General features: G+C 38.8%; 1 long non-coding RNA gene across 1 annotated transcript; it reads right to left on the reverse strand.

The window, feature by feature from the left end:
• Positions 1 to 4,062: 4,062 nt before the first annotated feature.
• On the reverse strand, positions 4,063 to 7,449 carry LOC146575866 (uncharacterized). Its single transcript, XR_014892181.1, has 4 exons — positions 7,323 to 7,449; positions 7,144 to 7,225; positions 4,374 to 4,688; positions 4,063 to 4,297 (listed from the first exon to the last, which is right to left on the reverse strand). It is a non-coding gene; the product is annotated as an uncharacterized LOC146575866 (long non-coding RNA).
• Positions 7,450 to 10,601: the final 3,152 nt, after the last annotated feature.

A 10,601-nucleotide genomic window follows, 5' to 3' on the forward strand; every position in this document is an offset into this window, starting at 1 on the left:
GAAAATAAAAGATCAAGCGTCGACAGGTTCGAGAAAATACAGTTTAGAGTACCCTATACAAAGCCATAATCCTTGTACTGTGTACAGTCTGACTCTTAAACTACACCTGACTTTGTATAAGTAAATGTAACTGATCCTCTTACAAATAATGCCCAGACTTGTATGAGCTTCACCTTTGTTTGCTCAAATACTGCTCCTTGAATTTCAAGTTCAAGTTCAAGTTCAAGTTCAACTTTATTGTCACTTCAACCATATACAGTTTAAAAATACACAGTGAGGCGAAACAACGTTCCTCCAGGAACCAAGGTGCTACAAGACAAGTTAGTGCAAAAAAAAAAATAATATATAATATATCTAGTAATAATATTGTGCAAAAGAGCATTTACAGGTTGGTGTGTGCGATGGTTTGGTGGTGTAGGTCAGTGTGTTTGCGCTTGTGTTGGTTAGTCAGTCCAGTCTCAATGTTTTGAGGTATTTGAGTTAAGCTGAGTGATAATGTTAGTGTATGTGTGTGTGTGCGTGTTTATCAGTCAGTCCCTTTTTGCTGAGGAGACGGATGGCTTGTGGAAAAAAGCTGTTGCACAGTCTGGATGTGCATGCCCGAATGCTTCGGTACCTTTTTCCAGATGGCAGGAGTGTAAAGAGTGTGTGAGAGGGGTGTGTCCGATCAGCCACAATGCTGGTGGCTTTGCGAATGCAGCGTGTGGTGTAGATGTCCTCAATAGAGGGTAGAGAGACCCCGATGATCTTCTCTGCTGTTCCCACTATCCGCTGTAGGGTCTTGCGGTCTGATATGGCACAGCTCCCAAACCAGACAGTGATGCAGCCGCTCAGGATGCTCTCAATAGTTCCTCTATAGAAGGTGGTCAGGATCGGTGGTGGAAGCCGGGCCTTTCTCAGTCTTCTCAGAAAGAAGAGACGCTGTTGGGCTTTCTTGTGCAGGGAGCTGGTGTTGAGGGACCAGCCGAGGTCCTTCTCCAGGTGTACGCCCAGGAATTTGGTGCTGTCAACGATCTCCACAGAGGAGCCGTTGATGCTCAGCGGTGAGTGGTCGCCTCGTGTCCTCCTAAAGTCAACAACCATCTCTTTTGTCTTGTCAACATTCAGAGACAGGTTGTTGTCCTTACACCAGTCCGTTAGTCTCTGCACTTCCTCTCTGTACGCTGACTCGTCGTTCTTGCTAATGAGACCCACCACGGTCGTGTCATCAGCGAATTTAATGATGTGATTTGAATTGTGTGTTGCTACACAGTCATGAGTCAGCAGTGTGAACAGCAGAGGACTGAGCACACAGCCTTGTGGGGCCCCAGTGCTCAGTGTGGTGGTGCTGGAGGTGCAGTTCCCGATCCGTACTGACTGAGGCCTTCCGGTCAGAAAGTCCAGGATCCAGTTGCAGAGGGAGGTGTTCAGGCCTAACAGGCTCAGCAGAGCTTTTCAAGCATATGTAATTGCTGGGCTTTCAGAAGGCTTCACTCATCTGCAGCAAAGGATGAAAAGGAACAAATTAGAGAAATAGCAATATACTTCTCTCATGACTTGAGTGCCTTTGCATCACCATGGAAACTGAGTTCTACCTGATAGTGAGACAATCAAATTAATCTTCTTGTGTTTTGCAAACCCAAAGAGTAATCTCACAGTTTCTAAAGGTCTGCTGGAGCTGACCGTAAGCACTGCTGCTAAAAGCAAATTTGTTTCACTGGCTTTTTCCTCCCTTTCATTCTGCAAGCAGCTGTGATCCGATATTATGCTGCCCACCACATGAGTTTGCAGACAACAGGGTGCAAAGAACGTGCACATGAATGGTGGTTACTTCATTGAGTAGTTGGAGATGTCCAGCATGTCGCCTGCAGTTTTTTAATCTAACAATTTACTGTGACTGCTGCTCTCAGAAAGAGAAAAGATAGTCACTGAAAACCACTCTGTGGATGCCTGACAGTGACTTGAACCTGCAGCGGTAGGAACTGTTTGGTTTATAGCAGCAGCAACTTATATACTGCTACTAAAAATAGTATAGTAAGTAATTGCTGTTACTATGTTAAATTACTGTGACTAAAAAGTGCTTTAAATGCTTGATCTATCTATCTATCTATCTATCTATCTATCTATCTATCTATCTATCTATCTATCTATCTATCTATCTATCGCTTGATGATCATCATTCATGACTTTGTGGATTGCGGCGTGTTGCAAACACACACCTACACATGACATTTATAATTTTCTGTGTATCTGGACATTCAGCCTAAATGCCAGCAAGCTTCCCCTGACTGAGAACATACATTTGCATATAAATGTTCCTGATAATAACAGCGGGTAAATATAAAGCATTAACATTAAATAAAAAATTAAAACTTTTTTAAGTGAACAACACATTGTTCTTTGTACCTCTATTATAAAAACAAACACACACACGCACACAAAAACAACATCATTTGTGTGATTTTCATGAGGTGAAGCCTGAACACCCCTCTGAAAGAGCAGTTTTAAGTTTTTTCCCACACACCAGCACCTAACTGGTTCACGAGAAGTGCATAAGGCGGTTTACATGCTTAAAGTTTGTTTGACACTAATCTGCGTTCATCAGAATTGTTGTTGGGTTTTTTTCCATGAAACCATTCCCTTTGACTCCGGCTCTTCCCTAAGCTACTCTCCCTCTGCCTCTGTGAGCCTTCCACAAAATCAGTCTGTAGATTAAAGAACACACAGCGCTGCTGCATGCTGATCCACAGCTGTGTTTGCATTTCCCAAAGTGTGCCATTGAAAAATTAGATGTAAATGAAAGCTATAGATTGTATTCACTGAGTACCTGATCAGACACACGCACGTGTTCACACACTCGCACTTATTGAAAAGTTCTACTGCCTGCTTTGCTGTCTCATTGATCTTAAGTAAGCCTTTTATCTCTTGCCTGTGTTCTCCCCTCTGAAACTAATCTGTGCTGCGTGTCTACTCAGCATCAGCTCTTATTATTTTGACATATCTGCCCTGGGATTGAGAGTTTTTGTGAAGCATATTTACTTTTTTTATTATTTACGTAACTTCTCAGAATGTAACATTCCTCACTGACTGCTGATATTATGTTAATGGCTTTTTGTTATTTGTTGAGACTCATCCGATTCCAGTGGAAACTCCTGCTCTTGTGTTAAAAGTCGAAGGAAGAAAAGAAATTAAGATAAAAAGCTTGAAAACAGAATGCTCTTTCTGTCTTTTCCCACCAAGCAGAGAAACCCGTAAGACAAAACAAACCTCTCGCATGCAGTCACACGATAGCAGAGCAAACACGTGCGTCGCAGCAGCAGATGTACACCCACAGTCGGAGTGTACGGTATGTCAAGTCAAATATGCTAATGCACCAGGGGGGTGTTTAGTTGCTTTATTCTCAAAAGGTTTACACATTGTTCATCACATTTACAGCATTTCACGTTTTTTTAAGCGTAGTATAATAAAAATGTTAAAAAAGTTCCAACCCTATATACAAGTCCCCCTAAATCCAGTGTCCAAGCAAGACTCAACATCATCCACTGCACATTAGCTTAGAGTACATATCACTACACATTTACTGTGAGCTGAATGTAATATGGAAATAAAAAATGATAACATAACATTATGACTTTTAACAGACAAGCAAATAATTCTATGCAGTATTTGAGTAAATGTGACTGTGGCGGTGTGACATACAAACCTTCCTTTTCACAGTCAGCATCAAACTGCCAGTAAAACAAGAGTGAAAATGAAGCTGGATTTTCTGCAATGTGGAGATTTTTCTGCCTGTGAATTCACCTGTTCATGTTTTCTGGAATAATTAGATACTTGTGATAAAAGTTATTCAGTCTGCTCCTGCCGAATGCGCAAGTGTACTGTGCCTCTGCTTCACATGACAAGGGAAAGAAAATGCTGTGCTGCCATCAAGTGGGGAGTTTTCAGCAATCAGTGCTGTGATTTTTTAAATGAAGACATTCAGCACTTCATTAGTCCAGATTTAAGCAAAACTGTGATTTTACAATCCTTCTCTCAAGATAAAGATTTGCTAAGAATTTCAAAAATTCTCTTTTTGAGCTTCCGGGGCACGACCACCTGCAACTTATAGCTGTTCACATTAAAAATGAGTCATATAAAATTCTGAAATGGACACTTTTGTTCCATTAACAATACATAATAAGATTCACTATGATGATTCCCACCATTATATACATCGACTGCACCAAATTTCCTGACCCTGAACTTGTTTTGTGAGGTCCAGGAGTTTCCGGTTGACCGAGAGTCGTGGAGATGTCCTCTGGAGAACTTGTGGAAGACTCTGTAAAGACAAAAGGCTCTTAGAATGAATAAAAAGAAATCACAAATTTGTTACCACCTATTTAAAGTGAGCTCACCTTGGACTGTAACAGTAGAGATATTTTCTTGTGTTCCCACTTTGGAGCGTAGCTTGCACATGTATGATCCCTGATCAGCTGGGCTTACGTTGATGAGTTTCAGGACGAGTGAAGTCCCATTTATTACTTCACATCTGTTCTCAAGCACAGTGTTTCCATAATCATATTGACACATAGATTGATTTTTACTAGGAAATAACCAGGACAAGTGCTTAATACTTGATGAATCTAAGTTGGTTTCACATGTCAGTGTCACATTTTGTCCAAGCTGTGCTGTGATGTTGGGCAAAGTCTTCAACTCTATTTTCTGGTTGGCTGAAATACCAAAGAGAGAGAGAGGACATAGTGTTATCAGTTGTTCAAGTTACATACTTGAACGTTTTTAGTCATGTTTTAGCCAGTGTGTGAATGTGTGTGTGAATGGGTGGATGACTGGATATGTAAAGCGCTTTGGGGTCCTTAGGGACTAGCGCTATATAAATACAGGCCATTTACCATTTACCATGTTTTAGCTCAATATGCTAACAGGAGCAATGTTTTAATTAGTTAATAATTGTCATCCTTAAAAGAGTGCTTATTTATAATGAAAATATTTACTAGAAATAGTCTTCAGTGGGAATTCACTGTCTGGATTAGAGTTTAATTGGATTTCAGGAAAATGTATCGAAGTATTGCCTGGAAACAAGATTTAGGATTGTGACTTTGTAAATGCTAAATTTAAGCCACTTTCTTGTTTTAAGTTTGTACCAGGATAGCTAAGACCAGCAGGCTGTTAGCTTAGCTTAGCACAGATAAGGAACAGATACCTCTTTATTACATGTCCCTGTTAAAAGTAATAAAAACTATAAACTATAAAATAAGCAGCTGAAGGAATAGAGTTGTTGAATGGCTACTAAACACAACTGGATTTTCCTCGTTTTGATGCTAAGTTAATAAATCAGCTGCTGACTCTGAGTGCACAGGATGACAGAATGTGGGTTTTTTTCTGGTAATTTTAGTTTTATTTACTTTATTCTTTTGATTTTTGTTATTAATAGTTTTTAATTGTCTTTTAGCTGTTCCAAATACTGATTTTTGGTGATTTGTCATTCAGTAATTCTTTTTCTTTTCAGACACAGACTCTCCAAACATTTCCTTTGTGTATTAACTTATTTACTTGCGCTCATGTACTGCTAACAGGGACGTTGCTGAGTGCCCTCTGATGGACAAACATCAACACTCATAACATGGCTGAAGGGTGTTTCTCTCGTCTCATTCTCATTTTTTAAAATTTGAATTTATTAATTGTTAGTCGATAATGTGAAACAGATAATATCCACCCACTAAAAACTGTAAAAATAAATAAATAAAATGTCATGCTCTCGTTTTTGATTTTTTATCATTAAGCTGAGTTTTCATATTATTAATATTTTACATTATTTTGAATTGCTAATCTTGGAGTTATTTATATCTGGTTTCTTGTGTTTTTCTTGCATTTCAGTTTATAAGTCTAGTCTGCCCCTGGGTCTTCTCTGCTTGAGGTTTCTTATCTTTGTGTGTAATTCCCCTGGTATTTTCGGTTTTACTTTGTGCATTTGTGTATCTTACTTTTAATTTCACTTATGTTTTGTCTTTATGACTATATTGTGTCTAGTTTTCTTCCAGCTGTGTCCCCTTCCCCTGATTAGCCCTCATTGTGTTTAAATAGTCGTCTCTCTTCAGCCCTTGTCAGAGCATCAGCGTATCCATCCTTGCTTGATGTTTGTTTTGGCTCATTCTGGATTTCTGTTCTGGACTCCTGACAACCTGAATAGAGTTTTTCTTTGAATCCTGCATTCGAATCTTGTTCATCTGAAACCTAACATATTCATTATTGTCACTAAAAGGCACGATAGAGACTTTATGTTGATATTAGATCACAAAAATGTACTCGGCTGATGTCCCAGAGACACAATTTTACACTTAGTTTATTTATTTATTTATTTTTTGTTGTAATTGCAGAATATTACCATGTGTCAGACTAGCTTTGTTTAACTGTGTTTTATCGACATCAAGCTAAGCTTAGCTAACTACTGTCAGTTCTTGAGGCTCTGCAGAAAAGTTGCATTCACTTATACTTCCAAGGATGCTACACATAATGTTACGATCCAGATTTTACAGGACATCGTAAAAACTGTCAGCCGTCAAGTTAGTTGCTAATCTGCAGATGATGCTCTTCTTCTCCCAGACATGGTTATCAAAATGCCTCCATATGCCAGGAAAGTATTTTCCGCAATATCAACAGCATGAATGGGATTAGGTTGATCACACCTTTGATAAATACCGTCCTCAGTTATTGGGTCATTTTTATTGTATTCACTGGCAAGAAGACCAGTTTGGTATAGTTTACCAGAAATACAGGAAACTGACTTAGAGACAAATATTATGGAGTAAAGTTTACTACCTCAGTTGGAGGTGGAAGGCTTTTATACTGTCTTTATACTGTTTCATGCATAATGGACCTTCCATGACCTTCCAAGCTATATAGTTTATGTCTTCCCTATTTCCAACTATATCCATAATCACATACTGTGTATGCTACCATTGTATATAGTGTATTATCTTACTTTTTTTCATTGATTGTACTTAATTGTATTTTTGTATTTCCTTCATATATCTGTACTTGAGCTGAGGTGACGCAAAAATTTCCCCGTTGTGGGATCAATAAAGTCTTATCTTATCTTAAAAAAAAAAAAAGTTCCCGTGAGAACTTCTTTTTAAGCACTGTTCAAAACTCAAAACAAAGACTTACCTTCTGCTGCAGCTAGCCAGAAAATAGAAACCAAGGCAGTAACATGTCTCCATTCAGTAAATAAGAAAGCCATCATTTTAACCTGCATGAAAATCAATGTTTTTTACATGAGAGGAATCAGATAAAAGCCAAGCACAGAGAGCTACTACATGGGCTAAAACAAGTCTATCTATACGTACCACCCTGCTGTCTTTGATCCACTGTAGATGTCTGTGGCGTTTAGTTTGACTCTGTTTTATGGTGTCAGAGCACAACGGCAGAATGAAGGAACACACAGTGCCTCATTCTCTGCTGTTAAGACACTTCAGCTTAGGGTATCATATTTACTCAGCAACATGAACAGACATGCCCTGCTCCAACAAACTGAGTTTTCTCTTCTTAAGAAAACAACCTAGGGGAACAAATTTAATACTAACTCTTACAGTTAGTTTATTTAGTTTTCAGTCATCTTTTTTGAACTGGTTGGCTTTACCCTTCTTTTGTGATTCATTGATTGATTGATTGATAATATATCAAATCCCCACCTAATTGAGCAAATGCAGGAGTGCTTATGTGTTTATGTGTCCAACCATCCATCCATACATCCATTTGCTCTCACTTATGCTTATCAGCTTCCCAGCTACCATGGGGCAAAAGGCGGGGGACAGGTCACTCTGGACAGCTCACCAGCTGGACGCAGAGCTATATCATGTTTTCCCCTAAACGTATCATTGGCTAATGGTATTTTCTTAAACTCACGTGTTTACTCGCCTTATAACTTTAATTATTAATGTTTGGAGGATATGTCAGAGGCAAAAGAAAATAAGCACAGGTATTACAATAAAAACAGTGAACCTTTTAAAAGCAGTCGAATCGCAGACTTGTAAACATCCAGTCTCACAACATCGTGTCTATCAATGCTTCATCGAGGAAGTTGTGATACTTGAAGGAAATATTTCCTACTTTTTTTTTAGTTTTTAGTTATTTTACTTTATTTCAATTTACTTAACTAAATGCTGTTTCACCTCTGGTTTTAGTTTCAGTTAATAATCTTGGTGATTACAAATAATTACGTTTAGGATGTACATGTATGTCACCAAGCATCAGACAAAAGAAACTCATATTTTCACAAGGTCTGATCTATCCAGAGACCTGATCTTGAATGATTGTTAATAACTTCTATCCTTTAGAAATGGAAATGACAGAGAAGACTATATGTGGCGTAACTATGTACACCACATATAGCGACTGGTGAACTGGACAGAGCAAAAGACAGTACAGTCAACACACCTTACTTTTTTTCTTCATAGCAGGAGACACTGTTTTGTTACAATCATGTGATTTAATTTAAGTTTGAAGGATTTTGTAATGTCTGTATCGCTATGACGCATTTAAATGTAAACCGTTATTCTCTGGAAGAAGAGTGAAGAAATGTGCCGGAAAACAAATGCATTTCAGGCGATTTTCACCACAGCGCTGACAAAGACTCATCATGTCTTTTTTCCTCAACATGTGGCAAGTGTCTTTGTTTTATTTTGAGATCAGGGTTTGTATTTGTCTAAATCCTTTTGAGCTTTCATAACTTGAGCTGGAATCTTGGCCACGAGATTCTAGTGTCAGCCATCATGGATGAGATGAGCAAAGTGCTATATTAATACATTCCATCTATTTAAATTAAGGACACGCATACATTTTTTTTAATGAAGTGAAAACGAATGTTTTAAAAGTTCAGTAAACAGAACACTTTGAGACAGGAAAGCAAACATGAGGGGAAGTTTCAGCCTTGAGCATATTCATTAATAACACCTATAAACTAGGTTTTTTTTGTATAGTTTCTGTGGATGAAGGTGCATTTAACCCAAACCAAAGGCCTTCATATTGGGAATTGAGAGCAGGATGAAGATGGGAGTTTGAGATTTTGGATTTGTTGTGATTTTAAAGGGACCACAGAGTCAAGGCACAGAGACAACACAGAACCGTAGCGTGCCCTTCCACATTGTGCTCTGGAGGGTCAGAGGTCAAGCCAAGCCCAGTGACTTGCGAGAGACTTTATGTTCCTGTATGCGATGATACACCTGACACTGGGCGGGAGAACAGTAACAGAGAAAAAGATGGCATGATGATCAGAGACAGCGAGGTCAATATAGTGCAGGTCGGAAGGGGCTATATCCTTCCAGTGTGTGATCTTTGGGGTCTTAAACATGGTGACCAATGCTAAAGCAGTCTAAGAGTGACATTTCTGCAGCAAAGGGTAGTTGTGAGAGTCAGTATAGATGTGAAATATAAAATTCACAAGGAGTGTGGAGGGCGTCAGACATACAAAGGTAAGCATCTCAGACAGCTTGGAGATGAAGACAGCTGGGGCTTTTGGGGGTGTTGCAGCAGAACGTCTTGCAGCTGCACAGACCCAGACAATGTAAAAGTGAGCTGACAGCAGAGACTCTGGAGTTATAATATAGAAAGGTTTTATTTTAATGGTTGTCATGCCAGTAAAGGAAGAACACTGGAAGCTAGTTAGCAAGCTAACCTGCTTACTAGAGCCTAACAAAGACAGGCTGTAGAAGGTGATGCAGAGTATCCAAAGGACTCACTTTTCATTTTTTCCACTTTGTTTCATGTTATAATAAAAAGGGTTAAGTTAAATATCATTTATCAGGCTTTTTTTTATTTAATACCAACCAAGTAGCAGCCTGTCTGATATTGTAATACCTTTACTCACTGATTCACAGCTACTTAATGAGCACTGGCATGTTTCAGCTCGCACTCACACCAAGGCAAAACGTATCCTCACCTGAATGAGTTTACCGATGTACTTAGAAAATCTAACTGAAAATTATAGCAAAGGCCTTAAAATTCCCTCTAATCATGGCAGCATACACCAAACATCCATAAACCAAAAGAGGAGAACAGTCAGTAACATGCATTATGCAATGGAGTTAATAGCAAATGCCAAAGAAGCAGCTTTTGTTGCAGATGCAGTGAACATGTTTGAGCAGAGAGAAGGAATTTTGGCTTTAAAGTTGTTTTTTGCCGAATCATGCCTTCATACAGTAAAGCACCATGCACCCAGTATTTTCGTCTCAATGTTTTTGACTCCAAACTCAAGTGATGGCAAAAGAAAAACCACTGTTCAGAAAGTTCAGACCTGTTTGACTTGGGATTTTCCTCATGTTACAGTTTGAGACATGCTGTATCCTGAGGGCCAACTCCCCAACATAACTGCATTTATAAGTCAATCCCTCTCTGGAGTTGACAGTGATAGTGATCTGTAAATATCACTTTACTGCATGAATGCAGATGACCTATAGTCTCAGCACCTTTATGTATAAAGCACACCTATGCCCAGAATCAGTTCATGAAATATGAATGAAATAAATATGTTTGAAGTGTGTAAAATCTGGCCAGTAATCACATCAAAATCCTCGGAAACTGAAACTAAGGTTTTCCAAAGTGCTCATGTATATGTTGTATGTAAGAAA

Source organism: Mchenga conophoros, linkage group LG4 (genome assembly GCF_057382185.1).
Source record: "Mchenga conophoros isolate Kocher_MC1m ecotype Shallow Benthic linkage group LG4, M_conophoros_male_GT1.1, whole genome shotgun sequence".
Lineage (NCBI taxonomy): Eukaryota > Metazoa > Chordata > Actinopteri > Cichliformes > Cichlidae > Mchenga > Mchenga conophoros.